The sequence below is a fragment of the Pantherophis guttatus genome, chromosome 2, assembly GCF_059756535.1.
Source record: "Pantherophis guttatus breed Tessera chromosome 2, ASM5975653v1, whole genome shotgun sequence".
NCBI classification, from domain to species: Eukaryota; Metazoa; Chordata; class Lepidosauria; order Squamata; family Colubridae; genus Pantherophis; species Pantherophis guttatus.
In genome coordinates, this window is record NC_142064.1 from 174,290,378 (window position 1) to 174,315,088 (window position 24,711).

At 38.5% G+C, this 24,711-nt stretch overlaps 1 protein-coding gene across 1 annotated transcript in view; it reads left to right on the forward strand.

Annotated features, from left to right (window-relative positions):
- CACNA1A (calcium voltage-gated channel subunit alpha1 A) overlaps positions 1–24,711 on the forward strand; it is a 360,780-nt gene that overhangs the window by 94,449 nt on the left and 241,620 nt on the right. The window lies entirely within an intron of this gene.

The following is a 24,711-nucleotide window of genomic DNA, read 5'->3' on the forward strand; positions in this document are numbered from 1 at the left end:
TTTGTTATGGGGTTTTTTGACAAAGAATTCTATTTTTGCAGCTAAGCATATTTTTGCAGATAACGGCATATAAAATAAGGTGACTTCAAAGTCTTATGAAAGGCCAACAGGGTTGGGGCCATACTGATCTCCAAATTATACTGTTTTACATCCTGGAGCTCAAATTCCTGCTAAATGCCAATATCCTACATCTGCGCAGGAGTCAACTTGTTTAAAATGCTTTTATATATATATTGTCAAGAAGAAATATTGGTTTCTGAGAAAAATCCATGACTTCAATCTTTTGAACTCTGTAACCATTAGGGATTTTGAGTTCATTTATTTCTGATCTGTTAGAATGAATGCAAAGGGCAAGTATTTTGACTAAACTGGGCTTATAAATAACAATAATGTGATAGAAGGTCATGAATACTTAACCAGCTTTGACATGTATTATTGAACTTTCCTTCAGTTGTTGGACATTCTGGTTCTTATGTCATGATATAGCTCATTTTCTTCTGAAACGCCACCAGCCCATCCTAAATCTGTCAGGACTATTCTGCAAAGATTTCACAAACTCAGGCTGGATGCTAAACTGGGAAAATATTCCTTTCATTTGCCTGTCCTTGAGTATTTGGACCACAGAATTTCTCCAAGAGGCATCTAGATGAATCCAATTATGTTAAATCCAGTTCTTGTCTTGGCATTCCCAAGGAATGTGAGAGGTATTTAGCATTTGGAGGTATCCTATAACTTTTATAGGCATTTATATCTGATTTTCATAGCATACCAGAGTCCTGAGACAGCTCACAAAGAAAGCGAACCATTTAGGAGGATTCAACGGCACCGAAAGCCTTCCAGGCTTCCACAGAAAGCCTGAAATTATCTTTCACCTTCACTGTTGTGTCTGTTGTGTCATCCACACACAACTTGCTTTTTATTGTGCAAATGGATGCTTATGATTTTGTGGTGGAAATTATTATACTATTTCAAGTTACTGATTACTATAAAAAGTTCTTTTACCTTGTCCCAAAGGTACTTTTTCAAAAGTCTTTTTCAAGTAAAAACAAGCCTAGCTCACACAACAGGTAATGTCATTTCCTGAAAGTTGAATATTCTAGCCAAAATTTTGAAACTAAAGGATTTTATCCTTCTCCTTTCTAACTTCAACTGCTGAAACTTTGGGGGCAGGGGAACACATTCCTGATTTGAAGGAATCCCCTGAAGAAATGGCAGTAAGACTTGTTTGCATGGGCTTGGAATAGATGATATTCCAAGAAATTGACATTTTCTGTCCATTTCCTTGAGAATGAGGAAAAGTGCACCAGAACATCCACTTGTACATTCCTCCTTCACTTAGGGAATAATTGTTTTTAAATCCATTACTAGGGTCTTCTTGTAGGTTCTCAGGATTTGATAGAAATTTGATGCAAACACTCAGAATTGTTTACTTTTACTAAGCAAATAATATTTAGGTTCAATTTTTCACCGAAGATTAAAGATATTTTACAACCCGAACACTGCATTCTATTACTTCTCTCTACTGGTACTCTTTTTTTCTCCTAAAAGCAATTGCTTGAGATTATAAAACATAGAATAATTGAACATTTTTCTCTACTTAATACTATGCAGTATTAGTGATTTGTACCTTCAAATGCATATAGTCTGTAATATTGGTTTTATATATATTTGATTCTATTTCTTCATTCTTGTTAAGATATTTAAATTTAGTAGCTTGAACAGTGGGGATGTATAATGAGCCAGAATACACAGTTAGAGTTAATTGGTTGGAGAGTGCTGGCTTCTGCGTGAGGCAATCTGCATTGTGATTGGTTGCTCTGGGTATGGACGGAGAGTTTCCCTTTTCCCCCGCTTTTTTCTTCTGTGTCCTCTGTGTGCTCTGTGATTTACCTCATGATACCTCATGATATGCCTATCTTGTTTGTTGTATATATAGATGTAAATATATATTTATTTATATAAAACTACAAGTTCGTGTCAGCATCTCTGATCCATTTGGACACCTGCTGTGCAATTCCCTGACAATTCTACCAACTTTTCCAATCTAGAATCTAGAATTAAGGAAGGACTTAGAGATACTTAAGGCAATTTTTCCTCTGAGTTGGGCTAGCAGTTGGTATTTGTCTGAGTAATCAAACTTTTAATCTTTCATCATCTTCAACCCAGAGCAGGACCACCTGCATGGGGAGATAGGTCCCTAGGTATCTTAAACTTCAGCATATATCTCTAGATTTTGCCCTGATCTGATTTAGAATGGAATAGAATAACAGAATTGGAAGGGACCTTGGACGTCTTCTAGTCCAACTCTTTGCTCAGGAAGGAAATTCTATACCATTTCAGACAAATGGTTATCCAATCTCTTCTTAAAAACTTCCGGTGTTGGAGCATTTACAACCTCTGGAGGCAAGTTGTTCCACTGATTAATTGTTCTGTCAGAAAATTTCTCCTTAGTTCTAGGTTGCTTCTCTCCTTGATTAGTTTCCATCCGTTGCTTCTTGTCCTACCTTCAGATGCTTTGAAGAATAGCTTGACTCCCTCTTCTTTGTGGCAGCCCCTGAGATATTGGAACACTGCTATCATGTCTCCCCTAGTCCTTCTCTTCATCAGACTAGACATACACAGTTCCTGCAGCCTTTCTTTATATGTTTTATCCCCCCCTAATCATCTTTGTTGCTCTTCTCTGTTTTGTACACATTGTGCCACTCTCCATCAAAACAAGACTTCATGAAGTCCAGCTCAGGTTTGACAACCCACATTGTTCTTTATTAAAACTTAGATATTTATCCGCCATCATTGCTTAGGTTCAACTTAAATTACTATCTATTACCTCCATTATCTTAGTTTACCTTCCAGGTCTCCTGTCCAGAATTTATAATGACCTCACTTCTAATGCCAACCCAGCATTTTTCTTTCTCCTGTAGGAAATTTTCTTCTGAGAAACTAAAGTAGACTCCCAGTTTCCCTTATCATTAAAACTAGGGTAGTGTTGGTTGGGGTTCTGGGAGGCCACAGGAAGACTGTAAGGCAGTAAAGCCGCTGTATATGTTGGTCTTTTAAGAACAACACTCTTTTGCTCCAAGACATTTAGTTGTCTTAAATTAGATCAGAAGTGAAAACCCGTGTCTTTTCTGGTCACATTTTCCACTGAGGTCTTAACGTTCCTATAATGATGAAGAAAAGTAACTTTACAGGTTGTGAGGTCTGAGAGGCAGTCCCAGAAGGGTGACCCAGTATTCCAGATACTTCATAATGATATTGATTCCATTGGTACCGATTCCATTATAATACTTTCACCATTACTTAGATTAACTAATGAGTCCTGGAAGAAGCCCTAGATTAGTGAATGCCTTTGTCAGATCCATGGAAAATGCTATTAAATTGTTATTTTCCAACTGCAACCAAATTCTTTATTATGAAAGTAGCCCAGGATGGATTGCCCCTGAAATATGCCTATGCTTCCTATGGACCGTGAAAGTCATTGCTTGGATGCAGTAGGCAGGAAAATATATTCTCTCAAGGATTCATCCTTTAGAATGGCAACCTGCCAGTGTGCAGGGGACATTATTAACTATTTCTTTGAGGGGGAAAAAGTCTCCTTAAATATAGCATGTCTGTCAGAAATGAACAAGCAGGCCACATAGCCATGCTGTGGCTGGGAAGTTTAGATTAATCCCCCCCCACCCCCAAGCCTTCAAGAGGCTAGATAGATCTGTTCCATTTTCCACTACTGGAGATCAGGTAGACGAGTCCTACCCTAGCTCTCTGGAGGCCATGTAGACTGGTTCCACCATCAGTTGTGGTCAACTGCAGTCAAACTGGCAGGAAATCAGAAGTTGCTCTCACTCCTACTGCTTTTTTGCCCTTGGTCCTTCTGTTTCTCTGTTTAGGTAAGGTGTTTAGGTAAGGTGTTTAGGTCTCTGAAACAATGACCCAATGGGTCACGGGTTGTCAGGTTCTATTAACTCTGCAAGTGACTGACAATTAAAATACTAAATTGGTAATTAGTTAAAATACTAAATTGGTAATTCCATAGTGTCTGCCACAAATTTGGTTTCAGTGCTTCTCATACTGTTACAACCTTACAATTGCTTTCTACTTTCACAAAACAGCTCTGTTCACCACACAAAATTTTTCACTGAAATCTCTCCATAGTACCCTTCACTCTAAGTAAGCAACCATTTGAGCCTCTAGCTATTGTTCCACTGCATGTTTTCTTGATGAAGTTAGCATTCCTTCAGTCAGAAGAACAGGTACATTTGTAGCTTTACAGCGAGATTCATCATTTTAAAGTTTCTTAAGGACAAAGTCCATGTATGGCCAGACATTTCTTTACTATGTAAAGTTATGTTTCATTTCATGTTAAGCAAGATATTATTCTACTTTCTTTCCACTGTTTTCCTTTGTATTGAAACTTTCTTACAGTCTAACAGAATAACAGAGTTTGAAGGGATCTTGGAGATCTTCTAGTCCAATCCCCTTCTCAAGCACGAGAACCTATACCATTCCGAATAGTGTCTCAATCTCTCCTTGAAAGCCTCCAGTGATGGAGGACCCATGACTTTTGGAGGGAAGTCATTCCACTGATTAATTGTTCTTAACTGGAAATTTCTCCTTATTTCTAGATTGCTTCTCTCCTTGATAAGTTTCCATCCATTACTTCTTGTCCTGCCTTCTAGTGCTTTGGAAAATAAGTTGACCTCTTTTCTTTGTGACAGCCCCATAAATATTGAAAGACATTATGTCACCCTAGTCTTTTCTTTGTTAGGCTAGACATACCCAGTTCCTACACCTTTCAGAGTAGTCTACATATATGCTTTTCCTGAAGTTCATAGACAAAACATCTCTTTGATTAACTTGAATATCAACAGACAACTTACTCTTGTCTTAAAGCACTTATTTTATCCGTATAGAAATCTTTTTTCTTTATTCTGCCATTCTTAATGTAGTATTCAATATCATTCTAGTACATTAGTTATTACATAGCAAAAACCATATCCTATTTAGCAGATCCTCCTATTCTATTCTTGTTCTCATTCAACAAGCACTGTGGTGTTTTTTTTCTATCAAAGTTGTTTGTGGGATTTCTTTGCTACCTGGTCACAGCCATCAACTTTCATTTGCCATTCCAAACCCATCAGATTAAGAGCATAGATAGCTTGCAGACAAGAAGGACTATTTTGCATGCTTCACTGGTTTCCTGCCTGCTAGTCAACCATTTGTATGATGCACAATGATTGTTTACCTGTACTGAAACATGGTTCTTAAAGTGAGCAACTATTCATTCAGTAACCCATCCTTCCTCCCCTCTCTGTGTACAGAGACTTCCTGCATTAGCTCAAGAAATGAAGATAATTCAAGAGATACTGTGCTGAGTAGAGGGAACGGGTATTGCGTATCAAAAATAATTAAGGTAGAATAATCAAAAAGTATATTGTACCAGTATATGAAATGATTTATATGACTTCACAGGTAACTACTTGGAGAATCATAGTTACAGGTAAGAAAAGTATTCTTAGATTTCATTACATTGGTCCAGAGAGGAAAAGAAAAGAAATCATGGGTAGATTAAATTAATAATAAAGGTATGGGGGATTGTTCCAGAAAACTGTGTAAATCAGTTTTACACAAACTGGTGCTTATAGCTCCTGCCAAATTTTCTAACTAATTGTTTAAATATGTAACGGGAAGAACGGAAGGAAGGAAGGAAGGAAGGAAGGAAGGAAGGAAGGAAGGAAGGAAGGAAGGAAGGAAGGAAGGAAGGAAGGAAGGAAGGAAGATAAAATTTTTATTTCTGACTCCATATCCATTCTATGAAATAAAACAGTGGGTATCTGTAACCCAATGCTTTGCTTGGATATATGCCCAGTGCCCAAAAAAGTGTAAAAAATAAGCTGGTTTTGTTAAAAGGGAACTGTGCCTCCCCTTTGTGAGATGTTCTTAAAATTCCAAGTGTACTTCAGCAGCACTGAGATTCCCCCACAGTATTTAAATTATGTTAATGTGATTCAGAATTTCCCTGTATGAATACACTTAAAATATGTATAGAGTCTGGTTTTGATCCTCTACATATCTGTATCAGATCAGAATAACATGCAGGACACAGAATGGCTTCTGATAGTATTGTAACTGTTGTGTCTAGTCAGTCGTTTAAAAAAGTTAGATGGCAAAACTGCTACTGTTTTTCCATCAAGCCTAGTGAGGGATAGAATTACCTGACTCTAAAGCTGCAAGCATAATTTTTTTCTGAATGATGCTGTCAACAAAGGTCACCAGGATATAACATCACCTGGAATCAAATGTTATATTCTGGATGCTCAAACCTTGCTATCTCAGCAGACTTTGAGCAAGGTGCCAGAAATACCTTTTTTATGTCTAATTTGACTTTTGTATGGGTATTATTCCTTCTCTATCAGTCTTTCTGAGATTAATAAAAACAAAGACTAGAAAAAAATAATAGAATCCCTATTTTGTATTCACTGCATGCATTTTTGTTCTATGCCATTCAAATCTGGAAATGGGTGTTGCAGTACTAGAAACTGTAATACAATATTCTATGATATTGTAATTTTAATGCTACAACAGTGTTCTCATTTCCTATATGAGCTGCATTATAAATCACAATCCATGATTCTCAAAGCCGTTCAAACACTGATACGAAGGAGACAGGAGATAATTTGCAATCATCTTTTTTTCCCTCTGCATTTTTGTCTAGTTAACATGTCACAAGTAGAAGAGATGGCAATATACTATTTTAGAAGAGGATATTGGACTTGAGTTGTGTTCCTTGCAAGTATGTCACTTTGGAATTCAATTCTTTTTTTTGTCTGGTGGCCAAACAAGCAGATATTGAATAAACATGTATGATATCCATATTGATTCTAAAATGGATATATTCTTAATAATAAACATCCCATCTGAATCTATATTCTTTCTTTCCTGCTGAAGCTTAATTATATCATAACAGCTTAATGAGGCTTTCAATACCTCTTTGATACTTTTTTCTTGAACTGAATGATGCAAAGAAAACCTTTTCATGTGCAGAATCCCTATGTTTTCTGGAAAACTGTTATATTTAGGGTTGTCTGCATTTACACTTATGAGCTAGTGGCACCAAAATACATCTCTGTTCAGACTGCTTCCTAGCTGTTACTGAATGTTGCTGAAGCTTCTAACATAAAAAAAAAAAAAGGAAAGGAAAGGAAAGCCCCTAATCTGGATCAGGGCCACTGTAGATAGATTTGGGAGAGGATTACCCATTTCTTCTGATTCTATACTTTCTAAGGGGGGCTTGGAGGAGTGAAAATAAACCTGTGAAATTCCTAGAGATGCCACATTTTTGCTGAGCTGCACTAGAACTTTGTTTTTGCCATGAAAAGAGGAAGGCAGAATTAACCTTCTTGTCCAGTGATGTGCTAGAACCAACTCACACTGACTCAAAAGAACCAGATGTTAAATTTTCTGGAAATTTGTGAGCCGGTTGACAACACAGGTGAGTCTCAATGCCTAGCATGTCAATCAGCTGTTCCATAGCTAAAGGCTTGGCATGACAGTGGCAATGCAGTTGGCAGAACTGGTTCTTAAAACATTTAGCAATACAGCACTGTTCCTATCCTATTTTAAGGACACAGCTCATACAGGAAAGTTTATTTATCTTTATTTGGGGTGAAATTAAATTATTAAATTAAATGCCCTAAACTCCCAGCACTAACACCCTCTCCAGTTAAGCATATTATATAAACTGGATAAAAATGTTAAGATCAAATGAATTCTGGCAAGACTTTTGTTGTATTTCAGTGGGTCTAGGACACAAATAAGACAACTGCATATTATGTTTTCTGTCCCTTCTTATAGATTTGTGTGAGTTGTGAATGGTAGAATTTTACAGTAGTTGTTCTTTCTCCTAATCTTTTGCTTTAAGACACTTTATGATTGAAAAAATAAAATTACTTCCAGATGCCATTGCTTCAGTTTTCCACCTATAAAATATGTTTTTGAGAATCATCCTGTCATTCATGACTGTTTATCCAGTGTCCCCTTACACTTGATGACAAATACAGATGCTGGAAAGACACTATTTTACTAATAATTAATGACTCATTCTTGGGTCTGGGTGCAATGATTTGGTCCCAAGCCAGTGTTTTTTCACAAAGCCAAGGTCTATGAAGCATTTCTTTTTATTAAGAACTTTCTCATTCCAAAAGTGGTGGCTGTGTACAGGAAATAACAAAAACAATTATTTCTTCTAAAATTGTTTCAGTTTTCCTCACTATTATATTTTAACTATGGAAAGCAGAAAACAAGGAGATACAGAATCATTTCTTGCATCTCTGAACTTGCTACAGTGGAGTATTTTTCCATCAACCAGTTTCTTTGTTCTTGGTGTAGTGTGAACCTTTTCTGGAAAATAATCTGCTTTTACTTCTTGACTCTTCATCCCTTATTGTGCTGCTTCAAACTCCAGGATCTATCATTCCCCTTTCTGCTAATTATTGGTCCTATTGCATTATATCTCCACCTGAATAATATGTAAGGATATTAATCTGAGCCTAATCTAAACTTCCAACAATTTTGAATATTGAAGAAAATGAGGCTCACTGCATTCCCCCCCACCTTTTAGTGGCACTGTAGGTTTCTTGTCACAGCACAGTAGAGGTGCACATCATCTGATAAATCCCAGCAGTAGAGATTGTATAGGTCTCCCAGGGTCATGCTGTAAACTAGAGCTTTAAACTCAGCTGGACTCCTCTGAGCTGAATATTTCATCATGGAGAAATCTAGGCTGCAGTTCATGTGATAGTAAAATTAATGAGAGGAGGATAGATTTGTAGGTGGCATGTGTGAACAGCAGGAGCTGCATCCTCAGCTAAGCACTTCTCCTTCTCATGATTTCCTCTTTGCTGTTCTTTGATTTTTTCTCTTCCTTGCTTAGTTCCTATCTTGTAGAGTTGGAAGAAACCACATAAGCCATTGAACTGAACTGCCTGCTAGGTGCAGAAATTCAAATTAACGCATACTTGACAGTAATTTTCTAGTCTCCACTTGCACACGTATGGTAAAAGACAGCCCACTACTTCTCTGATTAATATTCTTAGCTGTTCTCATTCTGTTATGAAGTTTTGTTCTAACATTCAATTAGAATGTTTTCCTCTAATCTGCTTCCATGTCTCCTGAAAGTCTAGCATATTAAATTACTGAAGGTATTTGAAAATAGTATTATATATCCTCTTTGTCTTCTCTTTTGAATGCTTGCAAGGATGAACAGCCTTAGTTCCTTCAGTCAGCTCCATTTCCTCCTATATACTTTCTCTCATTATTTAATTTTCTTTTCCTACTCTGGGAAAGCGAGCCCTTTCTTCTTCTTTCACCCCAGGAGGCAGCCCTTCATCTTCACAAGCTTACTTCTTTGCTGCTTCTATAGGTTGTGGATTGTAGTAAAACTCTGCATATATAAGGTATACTATAGTAGTGGTTTTTTGCTCCAGTCTTCCATTTTGTGTTGGGACTAAGCACACCTTATGAGGCCTATTTGATTTTTATGGAAGAATAATTAACATTACTCCTAAGTGGTATATTTCTTTGTTATGTGTAAACTGCTTGTAAGACCTGCTAGATATTTAGAAGAGAATAATCAATGAAATAGTAGGTTATTAGGGAATATGTGTTCCATTTTCTTCTGGATGAAAAGTCATGCCTTCGATTTCTGGCTTACATTTTTGTGGATGAGGCAGTGGCTTTTTCACCACAGATAGGATCCTTTGGTTGTTTTGGAAACATAATGTTTAACTTGGAGATTTCATTCTTTTGCATCGTAGTTTTACATTTCAGGGTGATGTTAAAATGTACATTTGAATTTAAAACATTTTTTTCAAAGTCTACTCCTCAGTCCCAATATTCAGAGTAAATATTCTTATTCATCACTTGTGAATATACCTTGCATTGATTACTGGTTTTAACAGCAATGTTGCATAAGAGAGTAGCAGTTACGTTTCCTTACTGTAACTCCATTTGAATCATGGTAACCAATCTATGATTCTTGATTCTCCCAATCCAGTAGAGCTTTTAGTTTGATATACTATAAATCAAAATGCCAGCACCTCACTGGCAAGAGCTTTTTACATAATATGAATCATTATAACAACATGAACTATGAGTCTTAAAACCACTTGGATATAATTTGCAAGCAGGATACAAATTGCCTTCTCTTTCTTATGACTATTAACCAAGACAGGGCAAAAGGCTTAATTTGAGCAAAAATGCAGAGTGATTCCTGTAATCTTCATTTCCAAAAGCGAAAACAAACAAAGATAAAGTGGGAGAGGGGAAGCAAAAGCTAGGCTTGATAGTTGAATTTTATACCCGTAACAAGAGCTATGTAGAAAAATAGAGCAAAAGCATCAAGGAGATACAGCAGCTAGATAATGTATTTACATGTATTACTTTGGTTTATATAGTTTATTGAATAAAACACAATTGACTGGATACGAATAATACACTATTACTATCAGTCATAGTTTACAAATCACAGTAGCTGTATTAACATAACAGGCCACTATGCTCAATGAACCATCCTCAAATATATGGCAAGGCAGGGCATGATAGCTCAGTGGTTAAGATGGTGGGCTTTTCAGTTGAAAAGGTGACAGCCCAGGTTTGAGACCCGAGCATCACACAGGGTGAGCTCCCGTTACCTGCCGCATCTTCTGCCCACCTAGCAGTTTGAAAGCATCCAAATGCAAGTAGATAAATTGGTACCATTTCAATGTGAAGATAACAGCATTCCATGTGCCTTAGCATGTAGTCATGCCAGCCACATGACCATGGAAATGTCTTTGGACAATGTTGGCTCCCTCGATTAAGAAATGGAGATGAGCACCCCACCACCCAGAGTTAGACCGAGTGGACAGAGGAAACCTTTACCTTTACCTTACCGTAAGGCAAAAAATCAGTGAAGCAATATCAGCCACCCCAAACCTGGGGATAATAGGAATTAAAATGCTAGGCTAAAGACTTCCTAGACTAAAAATGAGAAAATGAGAGCAAAATAGATGGGAGTTTGGACCACTGTATTGTTTCTTCCTCCATCTGGGAATAAATATCTTAAATAGAACCAGGAAGCTTGTTATAAACGGTGAGGGAGACTGTAAACTGCTTTAGAATCTAGGACTTTGGTTTTACTTTGCAACCTGAGTTGTTTCAGGTTTAGAGTGTAGAAGGATTGGAGAGACAATCTTCAATGGGGAGAAGGGGGGAAAGGAGCAATAGCAATGTAAGCAACAACCGAGAGGTAAAAAATGCAAAACCAAGTAAAGCAGGTTTAGAATGAACTCCAATCTGAATTTCAGAAAGGAGTCAATATGACTGAAAGGGGATCTTCTGGATACCAAGTGCTTCTTACTGATAAGTTCTGTACTTTTAGAGCTGTGTTGCTGCAATTGTTGCTGAACCATTCTGCCTCAAGCTGTTCAACTGCTGCAATGCTTTGGCTAGAATAGTGCATCTGCCATGTTCAGCCCTGCTTGCTTATGTGCTATATAGTGCACACGCCACTTTCCCTTAGAAGGTAAAGAAAGCTCAGAAAAGAAAAGGTTAGAGTGAATGAACAAGTGGGTTTCAGATTACTCTGATTTGAATGTATATGAATATATTCCTGTTAGGCTTGTGATTAGAAACTCAGAAAAATTATCTGGTGCTCCAAAAATTTCAATCTTGACTATTCATTAAATAAGGTTTCAAATCAATTTTGGAAGGAGTCCTTAAGCCCAATTTTATGCTCAGTGCAGAAGTCAAAATTGAAGCACCACTGGTCATTACATCTATTGAATAAAGATTATTATCATTTTGAATAAGTGGTTCTAGTGCTGAACTGTTCTCACTGTCAGGGTCCCTTCCCCCCTTGCATGCAATCAAAATCTGCCTTTCTGCCTCCTGCATTCTGGAGCAAAAACAATCAGGTCTTGCATTTCTTATATTTAACTTCCCTTCAACTATCTGTGCTATCATATGCCCCCTTATACCATAGTCTATTCTGAAGGCTAAACATCCAGCTCTTCCAATCTATGTGTGTAGAATTCTGATCAAATCATTGAACTAAATTTTTTATTTAATTAAAAATTAAAATGCTTCTGCATCCTTAACAACATGTTGCTTAAAACTGGATAAAATACTTGTATCATGTAGTAAAAATATGATTACTTCCTGGGATTTGAAAATTACACTATTGATCCAGTGTGAAATTATATTTGCCTTATTTACCATGACATTAGTTTCCTGGCTCATGTTGTTTTGCAATCAATTACTATTCCAATATATTTTTCATTAGTGCTATTACTAAACCAATTTTTCCTATATCTGTGTATTAGGGTTTAATTCTAAATAAAAAACTTAGGCATTTTTCCCTGTTATATTTTATTCCCTTACATTCCTTTTTATTCCCTTATCCATTTTATCTTATCAAAATTATTTTGAATTTTATTCAAGCCAACTTTGTGTCATCTACAATGATACGATTTTGTATTGTTGTTAAGCAAATTTGATTACATCTCCTTAAATAAGTCATAAATATAAAATATGAAAATGAGATATTTTGTTTGGCGAAATCTGTTCCTGTTAAATCCATGCCAATTTTTTAGTACTCATCAGATTGTTTTCAAGTTACATACTTTGCAGCCTAACCATGATGTGCTTTAGGATCTTCCCAGATAACAATGACTCTAGAGCCGTATGTCAGCGTTCCAAATTAGGCTTTCCTGGCTGATGCCCTCTCCCGGATGCCCCAATACAACAATGAGCGGGAGCAGGTAGTGAATGCCATCATCCCCTCCACCCAAGCTGCGGCCCAAGTGATCACCAGACGGCAACGACGTGACCAGCAAGGCCAACTTGCAAGTGACTTAACTGCAAAATTAAAAAATGAAACACTGACAGACCCCTGGTATCGGGACAATCAACATCTCTTGACAAAAAGAGATGAACTAGCATGGAGGGGGACAAAGCTCTATGTCCCACAGAGTTTACGCATCCTGATTCTCAAGAGGAGCCACGATGTTAAACCAGCAGGACACTTCGGGTTCCTAAAGACTCTGCACCTAGTACGGAGGCAGTTCTGGTGGCCACATATGAGAAAGGACGTAGACAGTTATGTAAAAAGCTGCACCATTTGTGCCACGATGAAGACAAGGCCAGGGTGCCCGCCTGGATTGTTGCAACCAGTAGCCAAGCCAACAAGACCATGGGAGGAGATTGCAATGGACTTTATAGTAGACCTACCGAGGAGCAGTGGAAATACAGTGATCTGGACTGTAATAGACTTATTCTCCAAACAGGCACACTTCATTCCTTGTAGTGGACTGCCTTCAGCCCGTCAGTTATCCAAACTGTTCCTGAAACACATTTACCGCCTACATGGAGTCCCCAGGAGAATCATTTCCGACAGAGGGGTCCAGTTCACAGCAAAGTTCTGGAGGGAGTTTCTACGGTCCATAGGTTCATCCCAAGGGCTCAGCTCAGCATTTCACCCGAGCACCAATGGGGGGGCAGAAAGACTGAACGCTATGATAGAACAGTATTTAAGATGCTACGTCGACTACCAGCAGTCCAATTGGGCAGACCTCCTATCTTTTGCGGAGGTTGCATATAATAATGCTGTCCACAGCAGCACGGGGCTAACCCCGTTCAAAATAGTGAGTGGCATGGATTTTGTTCCCATGCCAGAATACCCGAGGGAGCCCCCTTCCTCAGTCAGTTTGACCGACTGGATGGCAATGTTGAGACAAACGTGGGAAAATGTTAAGAGGGCGCTGGCAAAGGCGGCTCAATCTTATAAGGACCAAGCAGACAAGCACCGAACTCCCCAAAGACCATTTCAGCTAGGAGAGAAAGTTTACCTCTCCACCAAGTACTTGAGACTTAGACTCCCGAGCAGGAAATTGGGCCCAAAATTTATAGGACCATTTCCTATAATAAAAATAATCAACCCCGTTACAGTGCAATTGCAGTTGCCACGGCTTTTGGGGAAAATTCACCCCGTTTTTCACAGTAGCCTTCTAAAACCCGTAGTGGGGTCTACTTTAAGGCCAACGCCACGTGAACCTCCTGGGCCCCTGGTTGTTGGGGGCCAAACGCACTACGAAGTGCAGCAGATTCTTGATTCAAGATGGCACAGGGGGCGCCTTCAGTACTTAATTAAATGGAAGGGTTACCCATTGTCAGAGGCTTCCTGGGTGAAGAGCGCAAACATCCAAGCTGATCGCCTTATAGCAAAATTCCATGCAGACCACCCGGGAAAGCCGGGAGGGGGGGGTGCACAGCCAGGGAGGGGCTGATGAGACTAATCTTGTTGTGTTTTCCCTATGGGATAGGTGATGTTGCAGAAGTGAAGGGAGAGAGGCCGGATGTCAGCGTTCCAAATTAGGCTTATTTCCAGCGCTGACATAACAAGTTGAAGCAGAAAGAGCGGAAGCTTGATTTATTGCTGAGATGAACTTTTACCTAGTTTTGTTTATACAGATAGGGTATCCTGGGAGACGAGGGTGGGGGCTGCATTCCTGTGAAAAGAACGTGCCGGGATGTAGAGATGGATCTGTATGATGGCCAATGGGACGTGGGGGCTGGAGAGCGGAAGAGGAGGGGGTTGGAAGGAGGGGCCAGTTTGGCTGCAAATTTGAGTCAGAAATGTCGGATTTTGCTATGCTTAAAAATAAAATGTTTCATTAGACAGCTTGCGCTTGAGAATGAAGTTTATTCAAGATAGCACCGAAACCTGACACCGTGATGGCGAACCTATGGCACGCGTGCCACAGGTGGCACGCGGAGCCATATTAGTGGGCACACCAGCTCAGCTCTGGGGCGCATGCACGCACCGGCCAGCTGATTTTCGGGCCTTCTGGGCCCACCAGAAATAGGGAAACAGGCTGTTTCCTGCCTCTGGAGGGCCTGGGGGGTGGGGAAGGCCCGTTTTTCTTTCTTACCTGGCTCCAGATCCTCTCTGTGTATCTGGGAACGGTGAAAACAGCCTTTCCCACTCCCTTGGAAAGGGCCCATTTCCCCACTCCTGGTGGGGCAGGAAGTGACGTTTTTTCCTGTCCCCAGCCTCCAGAGACTCCTAGAGAGGCTCCTAGAGACTCCTAGAGAGGCTCCTAGAGAGGTTCTGGAGGCTGGGGACAGCAAAAAATGTCACTTCCTGTCCCACCGGGAGTTGGGAAATGGGCCTTTTCAGCCTCCGTAGGGCCTCCAAGGGAGTGGGCCTACCAAACGGGCCTACCAAGCCATCATGTGCCAGGGGCGGGGGGGGGAGGGGGTTGCGCACACATGCGCGTGGGCACGTGCACGCGTGACCCCCGCCCCCCCTCTCCTGGCACGCGATGGCAAAAAGGTTAGCCATCACTGCTCTAGAGTCTTGGATTACTCCCTCCTCCCTTTAAAAAAAAAAAGATAGAAACGTCTATTTTCCTACGATCAACTGCTATTTCCCAGTTCTCCAGGATTTCTCAAAGATGATAAAGTTTTCATCAGAGCATCAGTTGTTTTTTCAGTGCCCTAAAATGTAATTAATCTAGTCCTGAAAATTTAAATTCAATTGATCTAAAGAAATATTTCCTGATCATGTTTCTTGTCCAAAACTAATCACACTCTTACATCTACTCTTCACAATTACCTTTTGAGACTAAATCTTTTTTGATGGAGGAGATTGAACCTAACTAAACATTGAATATACTTTTTCTTTACTACTTGTTAGTCTTTTGCGCTCTCCATTGAGCAACTAGCATAATGATTATGTTCTTTTCTTTTTATTTTGAACATATTACTTCAAACATATTTAAAGAAGTCTTTTTGTTCGTTTTAGCTTCCTTTGCTAAGCTCAGTATTTTCTGAGCTTTGTTTTCCCTAATATCAACTCTACAATTCTAAGTTATTGGTCTGTTTCCTGACATTCTTTCCATTTCTGCATGGTTTCTTTGATGTTTTTAGATCCTAATTAAGCATTTTATAGAGTCACATTAGCTTCCTTTAAAGGCATATTAGTAACTCAAATTCAAGGAACTTTCATCCCATCAAATCTAAATTATTGCTCCGATTGTTCAGTTCTTTAGAACTGAAGAAGCTTCTTGGATGAGAAGCAAAACATTTTCAAGGAAAAATCCAAGAAAGTCTAGTTGCCTTTTGAAAAGCACTCTTGTCCTTTGGGACAAGCATGACTTGGATGGTTGAGAATATCCGTAGACATATTGCTCCAATTGGAAGGTTAAGATGTATAGAGGGAGTGTCTAGGGAAGCCATGAAGAGTGCTTTCTCCTTACTCCTTACTTATGAGGCAAGAAACCTCTGGCAAGACCTACTTACTTTACGGAACTTGTGTTCAGTTTAAGAACAGTCTAATAACCCATTAAGCATTCTTCTTCTCTTGCTAAGATTTGGGTCTTTTTTCCATCCTGAAAAGTGGAAGTAGAGAATATATATGAACAAGAGCCCTGAATTTTTCTTTAATATTGTTGAAAAAACAGGAATGCATTATGATTGGATTCCTAATCCTTTACTATGTTGCTACCTAAGCTTTTCTTGATTTTATGATTATGCCTAATAATTTAGTCCACTGCTGCTTTTAATACATTTAATTCATTCCATTACTTCATTGCTTGAAACATTTTATTATAAGCTACAAATGATTCAAAAGTAGGACAGGAATGCATAAAATATAAATTAATTAAAAACATGGCATGGTGATGATTCTTTGAATGTGGGTTGCCACTAAAATCAGGGCTGTCTTATAATTAACAGTACTTAGCATGGTTAGTTGTATACTGACCAGCTTTTTTGCTTTGTATATATTGAAAAGTGTGACTTTTTTCAGGTAGAATGAAGTGTGAAATATATAAGAAGCACTGAAAGAAATGGCATAAAAGATGTGAACGGCTATAGCTCCTAGAACAACTGAAAGAAATGCCTGGACAGGAAATTGAATCCTTGCCATATTGCTGTCATGAGGCTTGAAGTTGCATTTTAGCAGAATTTATATCAAGAGGAGAGAGAGAAAATTGGAGCTAACAATGGACATTTCTCCACTCTGCTTTCTTCATTGAGAGAGTGGAAGGGAGACAGCCGGCACTGGAGAACTCAGGGATCTGTCAAGATTTCCTCTGGGAAAGAGGCTTGTGTTGTGTGTCATCATTTGGAACTCACGGGTTTAGCCATATGTTTAGTTTAGCAGTGCTCCAAAGCAAAATAAATTTGAATCATTGGTCTCTCAGCAGCAACAATAATACTATTGTACACTATAAAGAGAAAATCTGTTACAAAACCATGTTGATGGAACATACCATTGTCTACATTTTTCCTTCCAGCAAAATTTGGTTTTAAAGGTAGCCTGAATAGAATAGTACTTTCTCTAAAATTGTTGCTCAATAATCATTAATAGTCTTTATAAATGTGTTTAGTTTGTAGTCCCACCCAGTCTGGTTCCATCTAGAAGTGTTGGTCTACAACAGCCATAATTTCCAGCTATTTGCAGTCCAATCTGGGTGGACTAGAACTACATGTATACAATTAATTAAGCAGAAATATAGATACTCCTGTTGTTTTCTCCAGAAGAGAAAGGGCTGATTTAATCTTTTTGAAGATAATGTATGTGGTTTTTATTTCTGGCCACTTACTTATTCCTCTGTGTCCAGATTCCACACCAGTTAAAATACATCTACAATGTGAACATAGGAATTTGCTTGGTGAATCCAAAGTTCCATCATGTAGTTTGTTTCATTTTTACTACTGACTAGTCAAATGGGCATTAAACAAGTCTTTCCTGTTGCTGGTTTGTTTTCCAGCATCACAGATAGTCCCTCTAAGGGTGGAAGAACCTTCAGATATATCCATGGAGATGTGTTTATCAGTTGTCATTAATCACCATTTGAGTTATCATGATTAACAGCAACTGCTAAAACACATCTCTATGGATTTGTCATATTTTTGGCATCCTTCTTGTGTCTTTTGTTTGTGCCAATTGGGTTTAAGGGGCCGTTTGTTCATGTAACAGTATGACTCTGTTATCCAGTCTTTTAAAGACATATTCTTAGACTGAGAAGCATTTCAGAAGGAAGGGAGAAAGTTGTTTGCTGCAAGATGCTGTAGAATTCTGCTATATTGATTAAGCTCCTGGGACTATTGCCAGTTGCCTCTAGGATTAAATCAATACAGTTTGCAAAAGTAAAAGCTTCTCTTTGCTAGAGACATAAAATATTGGAAATTTTTAAATGATAAAACTTACAGACAAGTGACGCTTCCTACTTACCTTGCCAGAGATGAGGGTTAATTGGGATTTAAGAATCTGGAATAGTTGTATCAGCAAAACAGTCATACTGTTAAATGCCCCCAAAATTAAATAGCCAAGCAATGGGTGGAATAGAAAAAGGATCAAATTTCAGTCAGAAGAACAGGCCAAGGTACTACACAAGTGTTGCCTATTATATAGAAAGGATTTAAGAAGATTTTTCAGGTAAATCTACAGTTAAGAATGGATGAAATTAATTTATATTAGGATCAGTACAGTGCAGTTTGCTAACTTCGATCTCTTCCTCCCAGTGTTCTGAATACTGTTGAATTGGCATTTGTTTCTGCATTTTCAGCATATTTTTAGAAATTGTTTTGTTCAACTTGATCTTAAGGGGCTTTAACCCTACTTTTACCAAAATAATGATATTTAATCATGACATTTAGTAGAATTCAAGTTCCAAACCAGTTTAGATGATACTTCCCTTACCATATATGATCATGATAAAATATTACTGACAAGATTACATTGTCTAATATAATCATGCAGTCCTGGTTGGAATTTCTGTGTTAATTATTTTTCTTGGGATTTTTTTGTTGGATATTCAAAAAATTGGTTCAGAAGGAGGGAAGGATGGAAATATCTTGTGAAATTGAGGAACATTTGAATTTTGCTCTGCACTGGGTTGAGACTCTGAGAATCTGATCTGCTTTTTCTGATGTGACAATGGAGCTTTTTGCTATGTTTTGCTGCTCAAGGGCTATTCAATGTTTGTCACTATCTACCTGATGAATTCACTGTCACACAGATGATATGAATTTATTTTATTCCAATTATATTCTAATTTAAATAATTAAGAAATGGGTGAGATGATAATTTCTAACAGTTTTAGTAGCTGGAAGAACTTCTAGAAATACTAATTCTCATACATAAATCCAGTTCAATATGGTATAGCTGGGATTGGTAGACATGCCTTTTTCTCATTTTTGCCTGGAATAATAGAATCCCAATTCAGATCTAGAAACACTAATTGGGTCATACTACTGAGATTCTGCCCTTCTTCATGATGTATGCCCATTTCTATAAATCAAGATACAGAGATAAAATTAGAGATAGCATGTTCTAAATCTTTTAAAAAAATATTAGCAAGCATGGGAACAGGAAATTCAGATCAGAGTCTATGGTACTAGGACAAGATATTGATTCTTGCATTATTCTTTTATTTTTCTAATGAAAAATCACCTTTGGCACTGTTATTGATCTTGTCAGCAAGGCATGTAAATATCATGCAATTGTTTACATGTTTCATCAGGAACGTGTTTTAATCATTTTTGGATTGCTTTTTGAAATTGACAGGGAAGAAAAAGATTAAACTCTCTTTCCCAATATCATTTAAAAATATTATCCCTTACCCATTGCTCCATTTCTAATATTTTAAAAATATACGGATATCATATTCAGCTATCATTCTGCTGTGGCAATAATCTAAACATTTGTCCATCTAACTCCACTAACCTCTACCTGAGATCATTACCAGAGGCTTAATGCATAAGATTAATGTACAATCCATTCATGGTACCAACACAAGTTATTTCATATACAACACTTGCCATTAACATTTGAAGCTTGCTCCTCATTCCCACCTCCAGTGAATTATTTATAGGGCCCATGCTAGAATAATTTAAGATTTGTTTCTTTTCTAATTCAGAAGCACTAGCACATAAGAAGGGAAAAAAGAGGAAATACAATAAAGGCAATTAATCTGAATAAAGAGTTTAACTCAATACATCCACCATAATGGATACATAACTAGGAAAATACCTGGCCTACAGTGCTGTTATATTAGAATATTCTGGGTTTTTCACACTGCTTTAGTACTTCTTTCAACTTTATGAAATGGATTCTTTTTCATATATTGTTAAGGAAAAATAGATTCAGTGGCTTCCCTAAGGCTATATGGTTAATTCATAGCTAAAGGGAGATTTCAATTGGGCATTTTTTACTTTGCAAGCTCATGTTTTTGGCTATTCTACCCTGCTAAATAGTATTATGGTTTTGTTTTTTAATCTTGGGAAATCTTGGTTCTGTTTAATATGACTTACTTTAGATTGATTACACTGCCCTTGTAAAATAGAAATAACAACAGCCTGCCTTAGATAGTTAAGTGAAGATGAATATGAAAAGGTAAAGCATGTGTTCACTAAATGAGTTCTATAAACAAAAATAGCTTGCTAGAAATGATAGGTGAAATCAATAAATTTACCATTAATTTTGTTACAACTTGCAGATTATGAATGTAACGGAGATCTCCTTGCATATTTAAAAATCTTTACTGTTATTAATGTGGCTTATTGTTGTATGATAGTGTTTCTTTTATCAATCAGCATAGTTTGTAATATTAACTTAAGGTCAGTCCGGCTTCTCTCTCTGGTACTCTCCCTGCAGCTGTGAGTAAAGGGTAATCCTTTGGATTGGCCTACAAACACAACTTTGCAAACCCAAGGAAAACCATGCAAAGACTTTCTCACAAGCTAAGCAGGCTAAGCAAAGGGGAGTGACTTGTTGAAGTTTCTGCCAACGTGTTGAAAATAGGCTCAGTACCTAATAACTGATCTTGCTATACAGGCATTTCTCAACTTTCCCACCTGTTATGCTGGGTTTTTGGTTTTTGTTTTGGCTTGGCTTTACAGCTCCTTTTATTAGGATTCCTTGTTCTTTAGGTGGATAATACAGAAATTGTCTTTATTAAATAGATGTGCCAGCAAAAAAGATCAGTTGTTTGGGAGAATAAACGATCACTAAACAATAAACTTAATAGAAATACTCTCTAGATTTTCTCCCTTCCCCAGAGGGGTGTTATGCAAAATCTGAAATATGGAAAAACTGCTAAACATCAAGTGAGCTGCACAAATAATCTTGCAACAGCATCACTTAAGCGATCACATAAATGACATTTTCTGGGTCAACCGTGCTGTTGCCTTAATGGATTGCATTGTGGTCAGAAGACTGATGTGGTCTGAATCTAGAGGTTTTGGGAACAGATGTGCTAAATGGACATATCCACTCCTCTCCCAATTTCTCTTTATGTGCACTCATAAATCTACCCCCAATCATTTGGAGACCAGGCCTTTCTGTCTGCTATGGCAATATAACACATCTCAAGATGAATGTATGGTTATTTCCCATTCCCTGAGATGTTCAACTGTATTATATCCATATCAGAACATATATGTGCTGCATTAAAACCTTGCAGTAATTTCTCTGCATTGCATTTCAATCAAGCTAATGTGTTTTTTGTTAAGATTAATCTGTGCTTAAGTGTATTTATATTATTTTCTTACATGAAGGTGATTAGTTACAAAATGTGGGGGAACAAAGGGGCATTACTTCTAGAGCTTCAGGTTTTGAAGTTTGAAAACTAAAAAACATTCTTGGGTTTCTTTCCAGTCTTGGCAAGAGTGGGAGGGCAGATGATAAAGCAGAGTTTTTTGATCTGCTGGCCATTTCTTTGTAGAATGAGCTGTACAGGCTACTTTTCAAGACTAGACTTCTGTGTGAAAGCCTGTATGGGCAGCAAGGGAATAAGAAAAGACTCAAAAATAAGAAAAGGGGTGGGAATCTATCAAGGATGCGGGTCCCATTACTCCATGAAAGCTCAAACCGCTGCTATAACTGGATCTAAAAGGTTTCAGAGATGAATGCCCTCTTCCCTTACTCCTTTCATTTCAGCATCTGTAATATAAAAAAATGCAATGGTATCTTGCCATCTTCCAAGACAACCCTCCCCCATTCCCCGCACGCCTCTTTTTATGACTTTCCACGAGCACAATGTAGTTTTTCCCCCCTCGGGACCACCTGGAAGGCCGGGAGGCCGAGTCTGAGGGGCTCAGTGCGTTTGAACCCGAGTCCTCCTCGCCCATTCCGCCTTCCCGCTGAAGGAGCTGGCTCTGGCAGCCGTTTCCCCCGCGTCCCCAGCTGCTCCCCGTCTCCCCGCCGCCAGATCCGCTGATTCAGGCTCTTTCAGCGTAAGCCAATCAATGGGCAGGAAGGGCCTGCAGCGAAGCTCCGTGGCTCAGCGCTGACGGTGCTGTACTATTGGGAGTCAGGCGACGCGCATTGCAGTCTCCGCTCCTCCAGCCCACCCCCAAGAACTGGGCTGGTCCCAGCGGCACGTTTCAGCGCCTGCCTCCGCTGCTCCACTTTCGAGAGCGAGCTGGCGGGCGGCCTGCTGCTAGCTAAGAGCAATTTTCACCCCTTCCTCGCCATCGTTAAGTGGCGGCAATTGCCTCCAGAAACAGGCAAGAATTGAAGAAGCAGGGAGCTGAGGAGCTTAAGAGAGGAAGAAAATCGTCTCTAGGGCAGATGTTGTGATTCAAAGCTCCAACGCGGTTTTTTGTTAGGAGCTAGGCAGATTTTAAACGAGGAGCGAGTACTGTAATGGGATTCAAATTGCTTTGAATGCCAGCCCTTGACCTATCTGACAGCTGTCTGACCTACATGTGACAGCAAACCCTGAGGTTCCTTGAAAAATGCTGTCTATGTTCAGATGCAGGATTAGCCTCCTGGAGAAGATTGACCTGGGAAGAGAGAAATTGACTCTAGTTCTGGGGGAAAGTAGTTGAAGGGTATTATGCAGTTTCTGGGAACAAATGATACACTTGTGGTATTTTTCAATTTTCTTCAATAATTTAAACTTTGATTCCTTTGAAATCTAGGCCATTTTAATCTCTTCCTGTGGGCTGTTAGGATCAATGCTTTATAAACACCTCTGCCATTTATTTTAGCATTTATAAACCTATCTGTTCCTATTCTTTTAAAAAAATACCAATCTGGATGCTCAAATAACTCAGTTCTCATATGCCCAGAGCTGGCACTTTAATTGTAAAAAAGGAAGGGGAGGATTTCTTTTTGTAGGGCATGATATCCAGAAAGCTCCCCAGGCTGCTCTTTGATATATTCAATTACAAGAAACCTATTACTGTATTTTGAAAACTTCTGCGATTCTTATATTTGAAAATAATAGAAAAGTGCATGTTTGCTTGATCAATGTTTGGTCTGGAACAAAAGAGAGACAATTGCTCCTTTTTTCTCTCTTAATTGGTGCTCCCCTGAGCTGGTTGTCCTTAGGTAGTACTAATGCAGCAGCTGCCCTTCCTGTTATTATGCTGGCACAGCATGAAGTCAGTTCTTACTATATCAGGCTACAGCTAAGCTACGAACACAAGGCCTCTGGAGGAGGTTCAGAACTTTCCAGCAACCCCTAAAATCCTATAATTTCTGCATAATTCAACTACTAGTGTACCAGCTGTGACAAGAAAATACTAAGGACTGATTCTCTTAGCTCCCAGTCAGACATAAAATACTATGATAATCATTAAAGATTGTAATGTTGAGCAACATGTTGAATGGACAAAGCATGTAACTTTAACCAAGAAAACAGGCAACAACTTAATGCATGAGATGTCAGACTTTCCTGACCTATGTAGAAACACTGACAAGAATCTCAGCTCGGTAGCTGCAAAGACAAGGTAATCCTCTCAGAAAATCATATTATTCAAGTTTGAGAAGCAATATTATACCACTCAGATAATTTTGCTGTTTCCCAACACAACAAGTCCTAGCAACACAGATAGCAAACACCATAGTCAGAAGTGATGTATTGGGACACAATAAATGTACATTCTAGATAATATTTCTCCCCATGCTCTGGAAAAAAAAACCCTGGCAAAACAAATAGCCTTAGGATAGGCTCCAAGCACTCTGTCTGTAAGTCAAATGCAGTATTGAATACAACCAGACAATAAAAAGGTCAGCTGAGGTTTTGAAAAAAGTCAGCAGTCATCAAATGTGACCCCTCCTAATTTTGGTTAAACCAGTGCTGTAAAAAGTTAAGTGATAAGCAAAACAACAGGTGCATGATTCTTCAAGCATAAATATGAAATTTATAAAGAAAATTTAAACTATTGGATTTTTATTTGTTGCTCATTTCTCATAGGAGCCCTGTTCTGGGTACATGTTCTATAAGTGAACTATCCAATATGGGAGGCAGGGACAGGCTGAACTAGTATATTATCAACTTTTTTCTAAAAGAAATAGTGTGCTTTGAATCTCCTTTGGTTCGGTCACAATTATATTTCCTAGATTAGCCATGCAGTTTTATTGGGGTTAATGAATTGTTGGTATTTTCCTTGTCTGGCATATTTTCAATCTCCCATTTTGTCTACATCTCTGAGAGACTGGAAGACTCCTATCTTAAGTATTTAAACCATCTCAATGTGCTTAGCTTCTCAGTCCAGACAAGGTTGACCAATGCTGCCACCTGCTTAGATCCATTTAACAATTACATGCAAGTAATGCAGTTTTTCTGCCCTTTCTTTCCATTCCTGAATTTATATTAGAAAAAGATGGTGTACATTCAGATGTGTTTATATTAAGATGATAGTCCAATAAGTAGC